Genomic DNA, 18495 nt, shown 5'->3' with positions numbered 1-18495 from the left:
GAAGAAATGAATACTAAAGGACATTTGCTTTGAGATGGCAAATAGTCTCCTTATTGACTGCTAAGCAGGAATTGCCAATGACTGGTTATTTAAAAGGTAGTGTGCCAACCCCCTCCCGAAGGGCTCTCTTCCCTTCTATTTGTTTCAAGCCACTTCCCATGAGGGGTCGTGGAGAGGTAAATTGTCCTATTTTCTACTCCATGTGAATATACCCTGGCCTCCATGTTATCATGAGAATATATCTTCCCTAGACAAGCTTGATCCTAGGTTTGGGACTGCTTTTTTTGTGTTTTATTTTTTCCTTAGGTTAGGTGAATGAGTATTGCTAAATGGACATATCCAAGCTTGTGAATTCAAGAAGTTAAAATTGTTTCCTTTTGATCAGAGCTAACTCGTAGCAAGTAAGAGAGTTGGCAGCAACTACAATGCTCTTGGAGAGGATGAACATCTACAATAGTGCCCTCCTTGAGCCCCTTCCATTTGGGGCATTGTCAGTCACAGTCCAGGTAAGCACATATTAGAAGGTTGGAGTAGAATTGCTTCTGAGTATGTATGGTAGAGGGGTTCATTTCCCCTCAACTTCAGTGCACATAAAGTATCCAATAATTATTTCCTATCAGCCATGAAGACTCAGGTTCTTACTCTGCAGTGACAAAACATGTTTTAATTGGTTATTGAACCAGAACTCTTAAAGGAAGTTTACCCCTCAACCTCTTCTTATCTGGTGGCTTTCAAAGTAGGAGGATTGTTTCGAACTATTGGGGTTCTTTTTGGGTTGGGTGAGTATGGAGCTAATAACATCTCTGCTTCATTTGGTTTTATTCTTTCCTAATTTGGGGTAAATAAGTATTGTAATAGGGAATGACCAGGCAACCAGTGAGAATGGAAAATGCCTCAAAACCATTAGAGATCCCACAATAACTAGCAGGAGAAGCAGCAACAGCAGAGTCTGATGAATGATGAAGTGCTACCAAGCAAGGAATGGATTTTTTTTTTTATCTAGCCCAGCAGTAAATTAGATACAGCCAAGCTCAGAAGGGACCTGACTTGCCCATGGTCTATACGATTCACCAGAATCAAATTTGGTGGAAGGGAAAAAAAGGATTTCCAGGACCAAAAGTCTCAAAGTATTCCTAACCTCATAACATCTTTACATAAGTGACTAAAAGCCTTTAGATCTGAGCTCACTCTTTCCAGGATCCTTGTGTTTGTCCCCTGATTTGGGGATTTTGTGTGTGTTCTTTCTATGCCTTTTCAATAAATATTGCTTTAATAAAAACTTACAAACAGTAGACTGGCTAATAATGGAAGCATGTTTGGATAGGAGCTCATGAGCAGTGGTACTAGAAAATATCATGACTTCTCAGAGTTACCTCTACACTCAGTGGAGAAAAGTTGTATTCTCCAGTTTGGGAACCAGTGTTCTCCAGTGCAAGGTAGAAGAATGAGCCCAGAGAAGGTCAGTCTACAAGACAACCACCCCATTTCAGTAGTAGTGTGGATTAGGAATTGATTGACTAGTATTCAAGGAAACAGTGGCCCTTTACAAACTGCTTTGTATTTTTATAAAATTTGAGAATTCTGTCTAATAATAGTTTTAAGTTGTAACTGAATCCTTTTTAAGGTGTTCTGTCAATACGTGTTAAATTTTTTGTGCCTTTTAGTATTTCTTTTGTGGGAAGAAAAAGAAATAGCTATCCTGTACCAGATTCACCTGGTTCAAGAAATACTTTTTTTTCTCCCCTTTAGGGGGAACCTAGAAATGAGCACCAAGCATAACCTTTGAATAATTTGCCCTAGGAAGGTGAGGTAATGAGCCAGAGTATGAGAAAAGACAGCCTAATCTCTCTGATTAAAGGCTAGGCTCCCTTGGAATTGAATTTGGTCCAGACCACAATAACTATAGCTAGAGTAGAAGAGATCCAACATGAAGTGAATAATCTCAAAGAGCAGGGGTTATGGGGAGAGAGGGAGAGGAGTTCTGTTGCTAGTCATCTCTAGAGGTGTAGGGTTTGAAAATATAAGAGTGTGTGGAGAATCCAGCTCCCCCACACATCTGCTGCTCTCCACCATTCAAAAATATAAACTTTTTTCTCTACTGCCTTCTCTGAAGTATCTGCTCTACTGAATGGTACTCAGGCTTATCAGTTCAGAGAAATTCTCCAGTCAGAAAACCATCTCCCATAGCATACAGCTTATGAGGCTGTTCCTCAGGAAAATCTCCTTAGCTTGGGAAGAAGTGGGGTTACATAGTAAGAGGGTAAGCCTATATCATCACTCAAGTCAAATATAAGAACAATGGATTTCAGAGGAACTAGGCTCAAGGAAGCAGTCAGTCCATTGATAACCATTTATTAAGTGCCTACTATATGTCAGACATTGTGCTCAATCCTGGGGATATGACAAATGGCAAAAGATAGTCCCTGCCCTGAAAGAGCTCTCAGTCTAACAGGAAAGAGAATATATAGACAACTATGTACCAATAAGGTATCTACAGAATACAATGGAAATAATAAACAGGGCAGAGTTATTTGAATTAAGAGAGGTCAGGAAAGGTGTCTCGTGGAAGGTAGAGTTTTAGCTGGGACTTGAAGGAAGCCAGGGAATGTAGGAGGCAGAGATGAGGAAGGAGAGAATTCTATGCATGGGGGACAGTCAAGTGAAAATGCCTGGAGTCGGGAGATGGAGTGCCATTATGTTATAGGAGAGCCTGAAGATGTTCTACATACATGCATGCAGTAGCACTAGAATTGCTTAGGTAAAGTGTGCCTTGTTGCAATTGCATATATTCATTGTGACACATGGAAATTTCTGCACATTGAGTTGTGCTTTTATTTTATTCTTTTGCTAGGATGTTCATTCACTTATGTACCTGTGCTGTGTTTATAATAATATAGCAACCTGTTTGTGAATTGTTTCATTCACTGTTTATTCGCATAGGATTAGGATTAGTTAGTTTTGGTTTGCTGTTTATGATTATTTGGGGAAAGGAAAAGGAAGGGAAGAAGCATTTATTAAGTTACTATTATGTACTAAATGCTATACATGTATTATCTCATTTGATCCTCACGACAGCCCTGGGAGATGTGTTATTATTATCCCCATTTTACAATTAGGAAACTCAGGCAAACAGGGGGTAAGTGATTTGCTTGTCTGTCAGTGAGTTAACAAAGTTACATTTATTGAACACTTACTATGTGCCAGGTGATATGCTTGACACTAGAGACACAAAGAAATGGAAAACCTGGTCTCTCTTCTCAAGGAGCTCATGTTGTAATGGGGAAAATGAGATGCAAATAACTGCTTTAAAACTATCCTGTGTAAATTGAAGACAATCTTAGATAGAAGAGAACTTTCTTCCAAATACTACATCCCTAACAGTGAATTTTTCCTGTTCTGTTCACTGTTTCACATTGAAACCTGCCACAGTGAGTATATCAAAGTTACAATCTGTGAAATGAGCAGAGGTTGGTAATTGGTATTGATAACCTAACCAAAAAAAACAACAACCCCAAAACCTCAAAACCAAGCTGCAGTGGACAGAGCCAAGATGGCAGAGTAGAAAGATGGAGTTGTAGAAGCTTTCCCCCATAGCCAATAAAATACCTATAAAAAATGACTCTAAACAAATTCTAGAGCAGCAAAAGCCACAAAACAACAGAGTGAAAGAGATTTCCAGCCCAAGGCAACCTGGAAGACTGAAAGGAAAGGTCTATTGCACCAGCTTGGAGCAGAGGGCAGCTCAGCCTTGACTGCACAGTGCGGCAGGGACAGGACTGGAGCAGACCTCAGGGGGTGGAATTGCAGAAAGCAGTTGCAGTTCCCAGATTGCTCAACCCAGAAGCGCCAAAGACAGCTTCAAAAGTCAATGAGAAAACTCTCTCACCTGGGTGAGAAGGAAACACTATCTGGCCCTGCTGGTAGCAGCAACTGCAGCACAGCCTCCATTTTTGGAACCCTTGGCCTAAAACCCCCAGGGGAATTGAGCTGCTTCTCTGGGTTAGCCCTGAGTGTTAGCCCTAGGGTGAGGAGGAGCGCTGGTAGTGTAGCTGGTGGTGACTGTGGAATCCTACTGGCAGATCCTAGGCAGAACAGAGTGCTCACAGACAAGAGCACAGGCCAGGAGAGGAGTAAACTACTCTCCCTTGACTGTGCCACCTTGGAGGAACTGAGAACTTACAGGTACCCAGAGTCTACCTTCCTCTTGACAAAGGACTCCAAAGTCAAGTAACTGGCTGGGAAAATGCCTCCAAAAGGGAAAACAAATAAGACTAAACAAGGTTACTTTCTTGATGAACAGGTATTTTCTTCCATCCTTTCAGATGAGGAAGAACAATGCATACCATCAGAGGAAGACCTAAAAGTCAAGGCTTCTGCATCCAAAATCTCCAAAATAAATATACAATTGTCTTAGGCCATGGAAGAGCTCAAAAAGAATTTTGAAAATCAACTAAGAGAGATGGAGGAAAAATTGGGAAGAGAAATGAGAGCTATGCAAGAAAAGCATGAAAAGCAAGTCAACACTTGCTAAAGAAGACTCAAAAAATGCTGAAGAAAATAACACCTTTAAAAATAGACTAATCCAAAAGGCAAAAGAGGTCCAAAAAACCACTAAGGAGCAGAATGCTTTATAAAGCAGAATTAGACAAATGGAAAAAGAGGTTCAAAAGCTCACTGAAGAAAATAGTTCTTTAAAAATTAGAATGGAGCAGATGGAAGCTAATGACTTTATGAGAAACTAAGAAATTAAGAAACAAAATCAAAAGAATGAAAAAATAGAAGATAATGTGAAATATTTCATTGGATAAACAACTGACCTGGAAAATAGATTCAGGAGAGACAATGTAAAAATTATGGGACTACCTGAAAGCCATGATCAAAAAAAGAACCTAGACATGGTCTTTCATGAAATTATCAAGGAAAACTGCCTTGATATTCTAGAACCAGAGGGCAAAATAAATATTGAAAGAATCCATTCATCACCTCCTGAAAGAAATCAGAAAAGAGAAACTCCTAGGAATATTATAGCCAAATTCCAGAGTTCCCTGGTCAAGGAGAAAATATTGTAAGCAACTAGAAAGAAACAGTTTGGGTATTGTGGAAATACAATCAGGATAACACAAGATCTAGCAGCTTCTACATTAACAGATAGAAGGGCTTGGAACATGATATTCCAGAAGTCAAAGCAACTAGGATTAAAACCAAGAATCATCTACTGAAGAAAACTGAATATAATACTTCAGGGGAAAAACAGTCATTCAATGAAATAGGGGACTTTCAAGCATTCTTGATGAAAAGACTAGAGCTGAATAGAAAATTTGACTTCCAAACACAAGGATCAAGAGAAGCATGAAAAGGTAAACAGGAAAGAGAAATCCTAAGGGACTTACTAAAGTTGAACTGTTTAATTTCTACATGTAAAGATAATATTTGTAACTCTTGAAACTTTTTTCAGTATTTGAGTAATTGGAGGAATTACACACACCCACATGCACACACACACAAATATATATATATTGACTGAGAGCACAAGGTAAGTTGAATAGAAAGGGATAATATCTAAAAAAATAAAATTAAGGGGTGAGAGAGGAATATATTGGGAGGAGAAAGGGAGAAATGGAATGAGGCCAATTATCTCTTATAAAAGAGGCAAGAAAAAGTTTTTTCAATGGAGGGGAAAAGCAGGGAGATGAGAGGGAAAAAGTGAAGTTTACTCTTATCACATTTGACTTAAGGAAGGAATAACATGCACACTCAATTTGGTATGAAAATCTTTCTTACACAATAGGAAAGTAGAGGAGACAGGGATACATGGGCTGAGAAGATGATAGAAGGGAGGGCAAATGGGAGGAGGGAGTAATTAGAAATTAACTCCTTTGGGAGGGACAAGGTCAAAAGAGAGAACAGAATAAATGAGGGGGCAGGATAGAATGGAAGGAAATATAGTTAGTCTTGTACAACATGACTATTATGGAAGACTTTTGCAAAACTGCACATATATATAGCCTATATTGAAATGTTTGCCTTCTCAGTGGGAAGGGGTGGGGAGGGAGGAAGGGAGAGAAATTAGAACTCAAAGTTTTAGGAACTAATGTGGAGAATTATTTGCATACAACTGAGAATTAAGAAATACAGGTAATGGGGTATAGAAACCTATCTTGCCCTACAAAAAAAGACAGAAGGTGGGGATAAGGGAAGGTAGGGATGAGATAGAAGGGAGGGCAGATCAGAGAAAGGAGTGACCAGAATGCACGGCGTTTAGGGGTGGGAGTGGGGAGAGATGGGGAGAAAATATGGAACTCAAAATTTTGTGGAAATGAATGTTGAAAACTGAAAAAAAAAAAACAAAAATAAAAAACCAAGCTCCAGGGTCCAGTCTGGGTTTGAGTTTTTCATAAAGAATAAGATGGTAAACTCTCTAGGATATAATAGCAGATGATTAATGCCTCAATTATCTGTCATTGGTGCCAGAGAACATGCACTGCACCCCTGTACCCACTGATTTTTGAGATAGAGTTCTATGTTAGACCTGACCGAGACCAGTATGATGGTCCAGAATTGAGATTAGAATGAAATGAGACACTCACAGAAAATCTAACTGTAGCAAAAAACTGGTACACACAAAAAGAACCTCTGAAGGTAATTTTTGATATAGAAAAGGCAAGGGAACCTACTTCTGGGAGAGTTTCAGTGAGGGGTAAAGAAATATCGTTGGACAGGCTTTGGAGAATGTGTGGATATTTTGTGATTGGTTTCAGTCAGCTAACGATGTGGTGAATGAGATCCTCTTTGCTTGGTTGCAGAGGAATTCAAAATGGCATTTGACAACCTCTACCCTTTTCTCTTTGTAGACCTATGCCCTTGGTTTCATTACTTCACTATGTTTGTCAAGAAACCTTATAATATTGTAAGGGGATATATATAGTATATATGTGTGCGTACATATGTATATATGTATACATATATATGCATATATATGTATATTTAGTATAACACACTCCAGGATATACTATGGGGTCTGTCCCTTCTCTCTGAAGCCAATATTATATTTCGCCACATAATTGTTGCACCCAGTCTGTTTTCATATTTTTTTTTCCAGTTCAAAAATTGGTTTATATTCTTTCATTGCATAATTGTTGCATGGTATAATTATGTTTCTCGTGCCACTTAAAAGGTGGCTTGTTTGTTTAGAGCACTGTCATACTACCAGTACTGTCACTCAACCCAATAAAGAGCCATAGGTACAAGGGGAATGTGAGGGCAAGTGAAGCAGTCATAAGTAAGTCACATGATATAGTAAAACTTACATCTTCCCAACTGTAACATATATTCTCCAGTGTTCCGTGCATCTTAATCTTGCACCAAAGACAGTTTAATTACAAATGATTTTTAAGTAATTTTAAAGACTATAAGTATTATTTATATTACTATTATATTAATGATAAATGATTTAAGTAATACTGGCACAATTTTAAAAAAGCTTCATGTAATGGTTGCACCCAAGATTTCTTTCCAAAAAAAAATGGCATAAAATCTGGGAAGATTATGTGTTGAAATAAAACAACTTCAGTTGTTTTTTTTGCCTCAGCATTTGTTCCTTTGTTTTAGGTGAAGGAATTAAAGATGATGGCCTTGTGAGGTTAAAACATCCAAAGAATACCTTTCTGGGTTGTCCAGGAGGGGAATTTTGAGGTTTTTTCTTTTTTAAACAGAGATATTGAATCAGAGTAAATATATGATATATTATGTCATTGTAGAGGGAATACTGATTTCTTTACTTTCCCTACCAAAAGTAGTAGAGATCTCTGGGACTTAATAGTAATAATAAAAGCTAACCTATAGTGCATTACCATTCATGTAGCTTATCTCATTTTATTTGTCAAAAAATAAAAATAGAAACCAAACTACAAGCCTCTGAAATGATAGTACAAATACCAAAAATGTCAAAAATAAAATGAAATTATTTTATTCAGATACTACTACACATTTATAAGTTCTTGGTGGCTGGAGTATTATTGAATCTGTATCAGCAGATAAAGTGTGGTAGGAAGACAAGAGAAAACCTCCAGCAGCAAAATATGCCAATGTGACCTTAATGAATTTCATTTTATAGAGGAGGCTATGGAGACAGAGAAGGGTTAATTGACTTGCCAATGGTTGGTTGGTTGTCCTTCATTCTTGAAGAGGACCAAAATGACATCACCATGATAAAGTGAAGTTTCAATGTGTCTGATGGGGGTTGATCAGACCAATGCTTGCTCAGAATGCCCTACCACAGATTGGGCACAGATAGTCTGTGTGAACATTTGGGGTGGTTACTCCAAATTTGCACAACCTACATTTGCATTTTGTTGTTTCAATTCTATTTTGCTCATGGAACACAACACCTTTTCTGATGTGGGCACACCATGCTGAACGGTCTTGTGCCACTGTCTCCTATGTCACACAATCAAATGAAAATTCTTGGGAGAAACCTTGACAGTGTCCTTGAATCACTTCTTCTGACCACCATGTGATTGTTTGCCACATGTGAGTTCTCCATAAAATAATCTTTTTGGTAAGTGTACATTTTGCATTCGAACAATGTGGCCAGCCCATGAGAGTTGTGCTGAAGCATAATTTGAATGCTTGGCAGTTTAGTTCGAGCAAGTGTCTGATACCTCATCCTACCAGGTGATCTTCAGACTCTTCCTAAGACAGTTCAGATTGAAGTGATTTAGTCTCCTGGCATGGCACTGGTAGACTGTCCATGTTTCACAGCCATACAACAATGAAGTCAGCACAACAACTCTGTAGACCTTCAGTTTGGTAGTCAGTCTAATACCTCTTCTCTCCCAAACTTTTCTTCAGAGCCTCCCAAACACTGAGCTAGCTCTGGCAGCGTGTGCATCAACCTCATTGTCAATGTGTACATCCCTGGAAAGTACGCTACCAAGGTAAGTGAACTTATCCACAGCATTCAAAACTTCTCCATTTGTTGTAATTGATTGTTCCACATATAGATGGTGTGGTGTTGGCTGATGGAGCACCTGTCTTTTCTTGGTGTTAGTTATTAGGTCAAAATTAGCACAGGTAGCATAAAATTGGTCCATACTTTGTTGCATCTCAGCTTCAGAAGCTGCATTGAGTGCACAATCATCTACAAACAGAAAATCATGCGCCAGCACTCCCTCCACTTTGGTCTTGGTTTGTAGCCTTTTCAAATTGCAGAACTTACCCTCAGTACGATCTTTGACTTTGATGCCATGTTCATCCTCATTGAAACCATTTGACAACATGGCTGAAAACATCATGCTAAAAAGTATGGAAGCTTGTGTGCTTCACAGCCCTGTTTCACTCCACTGGTGACTGGGAAAGCATGAGAGCATTGTCTACTATCCAGAACCCAGACAAACATGACATCATGAAACTGACATACAATGCTGATGAACTTCTCTGGGCAACCAAATTTTGACATAATTTTTCATAATCTCTTCCTTCTAACAGTGTCAAAGGCTTGGTCAGATCTACAAACATTGTGTACAGACCTCTGTTCTGTTTCTGGCATTTCTCCTGGAGTTGTCGGGCAACAAACACCATATTGACTGTTCCTCGTCCTTTTCTGAAGCCATACTGGCTCTCAGGTATATGACCATCTTCCAGTTGAAGGATCAGCCTATTGAGGACTCTGGCAAGAATCTTGCCAGCAGTGACTAAGAGAGAGATCCCCCCCACTCCCATGATTATCACAGGACAATCTATTCCTTTTACTTTTATAGAGATGGACAATGGAGGCATCCTTGAACTCCTGGGGGATAACCTCCTCTTGCCATATAACTTGGAAAATTTCAATCAGCTTTTGTATGAGCGATGGTCGCCGTACCTTATAAATCTCAAGTGGGATAGAATTGGTACTACCACATGAAAGGAGTCTGATGACACTCAAAACTTCTTCTTCGGTTGGAAGTTCAGCTAAGGAGGGATTGACTTCAATCTGAGGTAAACAGTCAATGGCCTCAGCATTGATTGATTATGGTCTGTTGAGAACACCATGGAAGTGTTCAGCCCATCTCTCTAGGATCATGTCTTTATCACTAATCCATATAGCTCCATCAGCACTGAGTAGTTGTGATGCACCATAGGTTTTTGGTTCATGAATAGCTTTCAGAGAATCATAAAAGTGCTTTGGATTGTTACTATCAGCATAAAACTAATTTTCATCTGCCTTCTTCCTGAACCAGGAATCCTGCATCTCTCTAAGCTTTGCTTGTACTTTGCTTTTGATGGAATTAAATGCTGCCTTCTTAGAAATGGATGAACTGTCCTGCTGGTAAATCCTGTGGAGCTCTGTTTTTCATTTAGCAGCTTCTGGATTTCCCCATCATTTTCATCAAACCAGTCTTAGTGTTTGTGAGTGTTCTGACCCAGATGACCAATTGCAGTGCTGTATACCGAATCTCTGAAAGCTGCCTACTCCTTTTCTGCTCCACTGTTGCCAACTGTGTGTTGGCTCAACTTTCCTTTCAAGTTAGCAACAAACTGTTCACACTCAGAGAAGAGCTCTAGTTTGTTGACATTAATTCTTCTGGTAGCCATTTTGCCGTGGGGGTAGCACTTTTGGTGAATGTAAATAATTACTTTGGAAAGGATAAGTCTATGATCAGTTCAGCACTCTTTCCCACACATTGCCTTTGTCACTCTCACATCTTGTCTATCTCTTCTCATTACAATCACATAGTCTATTAGATGGCAATGTTTGCTGTGAGGGTGCATCCATGAAGTTTCATTGCATTAGGTAAACAGAAAACAGTGTTGGTGATGAGAAGGTCATACGATACACAAGTCTTCAGCAGTAAATGACCACTACTGTTGCTGTTTCCAACTCCATTCCTCCCTTCGACTCCCTGCCAAGTCTGGTACTCTGAGACTACTCTAGCATTGAAGTCACCCAGAATTATAAGCTTGTCCTCTTTTGGCATGTTGATGATAAGAGTCTCTAGGTCTTCATAAAATTTTTCATTGATCTCATCAGGGTTCATTATGGTGGGAGCATAGGCACTGGTTGTGACTCCAGCTCCCAGTGAATCTGCATCCACTGTTTTATCACTTGCCTGTCACCACAGGACTTTGAGGTATAATAGTGAAATGGTATGGGTGATGTCGTTTGATTCCTGTGCAAATTGGAAGTGATGCAGTTGAATGAAGTTGTCAGTCTCACTCTCCTCCAGAGTCCTCATAGTCCAATAGCAGGACAGAGTCAAGACGGCTGGCAATGGCATAGGTTGCAGTGGATGACCTTGGTGTCTTGGGTGTCTAACCAAGCTCTAAGTGCTCCACATTGCCTGCTTAAACTGCCTTTGTGGCTGTTGGAAAAAATTGTTCTCATCCACCCATTCCACTAGGAGAAGTCTTCACATGCTTGAGTGAGACATCGCCCTAACTCACCAATGGGTTTGAGACCCCTTGGTTACACTCAACCTGGTTTGGCCCATCTGCCAAAATAGTTTACTGGAGTGTGGTGGCTGCTCATGCAGCAGCTTTTTGGAGGCACAGGTGAGAGTCAAGTGGAACAGGTGAACACCAAAGGTGGAAAGAGCCCGAGAAAGGACGTGACAGCCATCATATCAAAGGTCTTGGTCCTCCCTGAACACACCCTACACCCCAATTGACTTACCAATAGTCACATAGTTAATATGTGTCAGAATCAGAATTTGAATACAGATCTTCTGGATGAAAGCACAGAACTTCCCCCATACACACATACACACTAGTCTGCTCTGGACCAAATCCCACTTTGAACTTTCCCATGGATTTCAGGGACCCAGCCCCTGAATTTAGATCCCTGGGGTTAACCTGAAGCATCAGTCATCCCAGTCAATAATCCTTTTAACTGCACTTTCACTAGGGCTGTCCTGCCACTTAACTCCTTCCATTGTCTGCCCCTGGCCAAACCCAGGCTACTTGCCATTCCTTAATCCCGTACAGATGTTCCCATAGTCTTTCTTACCCTCATCAACTGCATAGATTCCTTAAGAGTCCTGCTTCTATTGGCAATACAATAAACCTTGTTACTTGGACTGAAAGAAGACTTGAGTGGTCAAATTCTTTCGAGAGAGACTTGTGCCCTTTCACCCGTAAGGTTGGGGTTTGCTAACACCCCTACAGCACAACAAAAATATTGACCAAATGAATGGATGGAGAGATGAATAGGTGAATGGATGAAAAGGTGTTTACTAGGGGCTTACTGTGTACTAGACATTATAGTAAGTGTTGAGGATACAAAAATAAGCCAACAAGACAGTCCATGCCCTCAATAAGCTTACATCCTAATGGGGGAGAGTATGTATACAGGATCTAGAGTTGGAATGGGTGGAGTGGGGAGAGGAAGAGAAAAGAATTGGCCAAGGATACACATGTGGCAACGTGACTTAGGGCTGGCTAGGAAATGACCCAGTGCACTGACTACAGAAAAGATTGTGAACTCCTTGAAGGCAGGAACCATCTTTAGCCTCTTTTTATACTGAGAGTGCTTAGCACAGTTCGTGGCACAGTGTTGTTGTTCAGCTATGTTTGACTATTCATGACCCCATGTGGAGATTTCTTGGCAAAGATACTGGAATGGTATGCCATTTTCTTCTCCAGCTCATTTTACAGATGAGGAACTGAGGAAATCAGGGTTAAGTGACTTGCCCAGGGTAACACAGGAAGTAATTCACAGATTTGAATTCAGGAAGATGAGTCTTTGTAACTTCATGCCCTGCATCACCTCTTCACCACTTCATGCCTCTGCCTCATAATAGGCACTTAATAAATGTTTACTGAATGAATGAATAAGTGAATATTGTATGAAGGTATTGATGAGAGTTCATCTGTTAGAGCTCAGGGTCCCAAAGATGGTCTTCAGTTAAAGAGAATTGATTTATATCTGCAGTGGTTTGTATTCATGGAAGTTTATGAGGCATCTCACTTAACTATGGATTCACATATTACTTGGTTTCAATGTTAGGAAAAATAGCCCGCATCAAGGGTCTACTCTCCCAAAAGATCAGGAAAGCACTCTGCATTGTTAGCAAACTATTCAATTGGAAAAGAATAACATAGCAGGTTTTTGAAGATGAATTTCTTTGGGTAAAGTAGTTTCACAGTCTAACTACATAAGTTTCTGGGAATGTAATACTTGATGGATAATGCTGTTTTCTTTCCTTACTGGTAGTAATAGAAATATATTGTGAGCTCTGAGGGGAGTATTTCGGTGGCAACATTATTAATGGCAGTAATTAAGACTGATGACTTTTGGGAAAGAGAGACTATGTGCATACAGTTTGAATGAGAGGAGTTTGAACTTTGGAGATGGGACAAAGGTGAGTGGAGAAAGAGGCTCAAAGCCTGCAAGGAATGGAAGCTGTGAGAAACAAAAGAAGGAATTCTGTTTGCTGCACAGGATTAACACTACACTCCCAGCTTTGCAGGAAAGAGAAGAGCAAGTAAATTAGAAGTAACTGGTTCCAACCAGAGCTGTGACCTAGCAGCACCAGGCTCAGATAAAAGGTCAGAAGCTTGTATGCATGCTTAAAGAGCTGTTTAATATTATCCAACACCCCCCCAGGGCGGAGCTAGCCAATTTAAATGCACATGCAATGTGTGACAAGAGAGGAGGAATATATCTAGAAAAATAACATGGAATATGGCAGTTCAGGAAGTTGCATCCAGCCAGTGGGGAATAAGGAGGTAATTTTGAATTGTGAACAGGAAATAAATAGCCTTTAGTTAACTTTAGCATTTGTGCTTCATTAGGGAGTTGCCTATTCCCAAGAATGTAAAATAAAATTAGGGCTTTCCTGGCTTCAACAACGAAATGACTATTGTTGTTTTCAGAGTGAGCATACTTCTCACAAAGCTAAATTGGGAGAAGTAGAGACTGGACAGCTTGGCTCCATCAGCTGTTGCTTCCATCTGCTGAGACCAGATGAGAAGTGTAGTTGGAATGGACTGTGCTGAAATATTTCTGTCTTGAAGATCCAAGAACACTGAGGCACTTTCATTTTCCTCTCCCCTTTTCTCCCTATGTCCAAGTTAGCAGAGAATTGCTTCAATGTTTTTCTCTTCTCCAAGTATATTCATCATTCCTGACTTGTTGAGTAGCTGAAAACCAGCTCACTTTAGATATAATATTATGATGAACCATAACCACTTTTGAATGGTGTATGCCTTTACTAGCAAATGGGGGTGTCTGGGGAAGTTGCAAGAGAAATAAAGTTAGTGCTTGGCATGGTATAGGAAAAGAGACAAATGTCTGACCCCACTATCTAAAATACTGAATTAAAAAAATTCTAGCTGGGGGGTGTCTTGATGAGTGTTGAGTTAATATTTAATAAACTTCTTGAAGCAATGTAAAACTGGTTCCTGGGTTTTCTTATACTGATTGCTGTCTGGTGAAGACGGGATGGTGGGTTTGTGGTGTCCCTGGTCCTCCTCATTGTTTTCTTTCTACATATACTCAGAAAACATCCTACCAAAAGGTTGGAACAAGAGTGGTAAATGGAGACTAGAAACTTTTTGGTGGGGAAAGAAAAGGAGTGACTGGATCTGGCTAGTCACATCCATATTCCAAGGGCTGGTTCTGCAGGAGGAATGAGTCCAACTCTTTTTGGTTATCAACTTCAACCTCAAAATTCAAATTGTACAAAAGGCCATAAGAACAAGGTAAATAATAGGAAAACTCAGACAGTAGGTGTTAAGAAAAGTGGTTTTTAGCATGTGTAAAGTGAATTTTTATTATTCTTTCTTAGAGTTCAGTTTCTAACGATCCAGTGTCATAACAATCTCTTGTTCCCAGGCATTAGATATGAATTCTCACAGTTGGGGTTCAAAACATCTCCACCACACTTGTGCATTATTATATAATGATAAATTAAGTTTATATTTAAATTGTAAATATCCAAAGCAATGTGAAGGTGTCTGTGCCAATGGCGTCTCCCAAGTAGAGCACCCTCAGTGGATATGGGAAGAAGACATTGAAAGTAACCATGATGAGTCGAGATTGAATGGTACAGGATGAGCAGCATGTTCGAGGGAGCATTTCAAAGTGTGTTCTCTGGAAACCTCTTGGAGACAGTCCCTAAGATCCTTTCAGAGGGCCTAAGAGATCAAAACTACTTTCATAAGAACACTAAGACATCTTAATTTCTAAGACAGTAAATATTCATAGATAAAATCAACATAAACAAAAGCTCTTGGTCCTCAATAATTTTTAAGAATGTAAATGGATCCTGAGATCAAAAAGATTGAGAATCCTTACTCAAAGGGGAACTTACTTCCACAAACCTTAATCATTAACTACTTGAGAAGGAGGGGTCAATGGACTGAGGAAGATGCATCAGTGTGCATAGTGAGCCTGGTAGCCAGAGGGTGGAATAAATAAATTTTCCACTGCTAAAGTAGAACATGAACACTTTATTTTTACTCTATGGGCATTTAATGCTTAATATTTTCAAAAGCAGTATCCTATGAAGAACACAATACAAACAAGATAATAACAGCCAGAATTTTATTGAGAAAAAGTTAATAGGCTAATAGCATAATGCCTTATCTTTAACATGGCAACAAGTCATCCACTTCCAATCGCAAGACGGGAATAAGGAACTCTTTCAGTTGCCACATTCTTCGCCGCCCTAGAATCTTATGGAGCATGGTTTCAAAGATAAACGTAGAATCATCAAAAAGTATATAACATGATAATCCCAAAATGGCAAAGACATAAAACCCCAAAAGAATCCATAGTATATGTTTCCTGGAAAAAAAAGAAAATGTCATTATGATCATGAAGATAATCATAGGCAATAGAACTTCAAAGTATAAACATGATCAAGATATGATGTTAGAATTTATCTCTGAAACTCATAACATGGTCTTTCTTTCTAGTACATACAATAAATTTGTGAATGTAGAGGCTCAAACTTCAAAGTTCATACTGACTTTATACAAGGTTTATATCTATTTAGGCAATTAGAAAGTAATCAGTGAGGAAAACAAATATGAGAGGTTGAACAACCCTGCTTCTTGAAATACCCCAGTGTTGCTATCACTGAGTAAATGAATGGATATGAATAAGAGAGCAAGTGAATAAATCAATGCAACTCTCACTATTATTTTAGATCAGAGCTAATCCCTTAAACCATACCACCTTTTGCAAGAGGAAAAGTATAAAGGGAAGAATCTTGAGATTCCTTCTTTCTAGACATAAAAGAGAGAGATATAGGTTAGCCATTGTGATAGATGGTATCCAACATAGAATCCATGTGAAAAGAGATTTCTTGTGGATGGTAAGGTTCTTCAGATACTCCTATGTTTTATGACTAATATGAACCACCAAGCACCAGAATGTTGCAAAATCTTCTGGAAGAGAGCTGTAATCACTCAAAGGAATTTGTCCTATCTATCCACAAAAGGAGGACTGAGTGGATAAAGAATTTCTTTGCCAACATCTCAAAATGTGATCTTGTCAAATAGAATATACATCTGGAATAGACAAGACAGATAGATCACATAAAAAGAAGAAGAGTGGAATACATTCCTTGGGAAAATTAAGAAGCTCTTTTAATGACCCCAAGCTTCCCATGAAAACAAAGGCCCATTTTAAAAAGTATTAACATAATGTTGCTATTAGGCAGCCAGATACAGATCAACATTACCTCTGAAGAACTAAAGGTGAATATTTCACAGAAAGAAATAGTCTATGGTGGTTGGATGCAACATATTATCCTGTTGAATTTGAAATATTTATTTTTCTTCATTTTTTTCTCTAAATCCTATTATTGAAAGCTTTTCAGGATTTATACACTACATCCCTTTCAAACACAGGGAACTTCTTTTCTTTTACATTTAATTCTAATTTTTACATTCCAAGTGGAAGTTTTACAATCACCTGAATGAAGTAGATCCAGAGATATCTGAGTCTGGGGATTTGCTGATACCATAACAATGGAAGGAGCAAATGAGACAGAAACTCAGCAGGAGGATACTGCATGAGTGGGATGTAGGCAACTAACTCACTGTTCTGTCTCTCGGTCTCCTGCTTCTCTCAAAACTCCATATAGGCCAGACCAAACTTTGCCATCCTTCCTTTGCTAGGAAGAACAGCAAAAATGTGAAATTCCAAGATGTTTAAATGTTGCTCAAAAGATTTGCCCTATTACGTTCAGCACCAACTGATGTCGTAGGGCTGGGTGTGGGGTGTGCTAGTGTTGTTACACAGTATTTCAGAATCTAAGGGAAAAGCCATTTATCTTACGAGAGAGACAGAGAGAGAAAGAGAGAGAGAGAGAGAGAGGATGAGAATGGATGAACAAATTGCAATGTATGAATGTAATGAAATATTGTAAAAGGGATTTATTTAGAGAAACCTGAGAAGACTTGTATGAATAAGTGAAATGAAGTGAGCAGACCTGGAAAACAGGTAATGGCTGAAAGGATAAAATGAGGTAAGTATACAATAGAAAAGAATTTTAAAGGATTTCTATCTTACCAGTGCAAAGACCAGTCTCCATCCCAGAAGACTGATAATGTAGCATTGCATCTCTTGAGAGGTAGTGGACTAGAGTTGGAGAATGAAACATAACCACTATATAAATTTTTTCTTTTTAATTATTCATATTTACAACAGGGGAGGGCTTTTATTTGCCACAGTGTGAGTTATAGAATGGAATGCAGTGATAGAACTGTATAAGACAAAAAGTCTCAATGAAACATTAAAAAGCACAGAGAAGAGAGTAGAAGGAAGTTCTGAAAGAGCTAAAAAGAAGCAAGGAAGATTTGGAATGGCCGTGTTAGATTTCATAAATACTTAAAACTTAAACTACATAAATAAAGATTTATGGTTGCATATACAAGACTCTTCTTCTCTTCTTTACATATGGAAATGTTCATATTTGTTGTTGTTTGCCAAATTCACAAATGAAAAAAATAAAATGAAGCATACAAATCTGAAAAACCTCTGAAAAATTAGTTCCCATATAGGCTTATGGATAATTTGTTTCATTGTAAAAGGTTCCCCCCTCAGACACCAAAATACTTAAAAATGACAGAATCACAGCTGTATAATGTTTTGGTGCAATGCAGAATAGCTATTTTAAAAGAAAAATGAATATCAAACTCACATTTTGAGGGAATTCACTTCTGTCCATTACACCCAATAATTCTGCTTGTAGGATCAGTTTCCTGGCCAAAGCAGGACCACAACAACCACCAACCTAATAGTCAGGAATTGTATTTAACCAAGCAATGAATGACCAGAAGTAGTTTGTCACAATGGACAGGGCAGGGCAGAGCAGCAATGTCTAAAGCAGCAATACCTACATCTATTGAGGATAAACACCTCTTATCACAAAGGCTGGGTGTGGTTAGCATGTGCATAAAGTCTGCTACATCCCCTGGGAGTTTTTTTGCAGCTAGCTCACATTTCCTCAAACAGTAGAGTACAAATCCAGCCAAATCTGGGAAGGCAAGTTTGTGGCTCCT

At 39.0% G+C, this 18495-nt stretch overlaps 1 long non-coding RNA gene across 1 annotated transcript; it reads right to left on the bottom strand.

The window, feature by feature from the left end:
- Nucleotides 1-15508: 15508 nt before the first annotated feature.
- Nucleotides 15509-18232, bottom strand: LOC140531369 (uncharacterized). The gene is made up of 2 exons (XR_011976333.1): nt 18135-18232; nt 15509-15769 (listed from the first exon to the last, which is right to left on the bottom strand). It is a non-coding gene; the product is annotated as an uncharacterized lncRNA (long non-coding RNA).
- Nucleotides 18233-18495: the final 263 nt, after the last annotated feature.

Source organism: Notamacropus eugenii, chromosome 3, assembly GCF_028372415.1.
Source record: "Notamacropus eugenii isolate mMacEug1 chromosome 3, mMacEug1.pri_v2, whole genome shotgun sequence".
NCBI lineage: Eukaryota > Metazoa > Chordata > Mammalia > Diprotodontia > Macropodidae > Notamacropus > Notamacropus eugenii.
The sequence above is the reverse complement of the archived record's forward strand: the minus strand, read 5'-3'. Positions and strand labels throughout refer to the sequence as shown.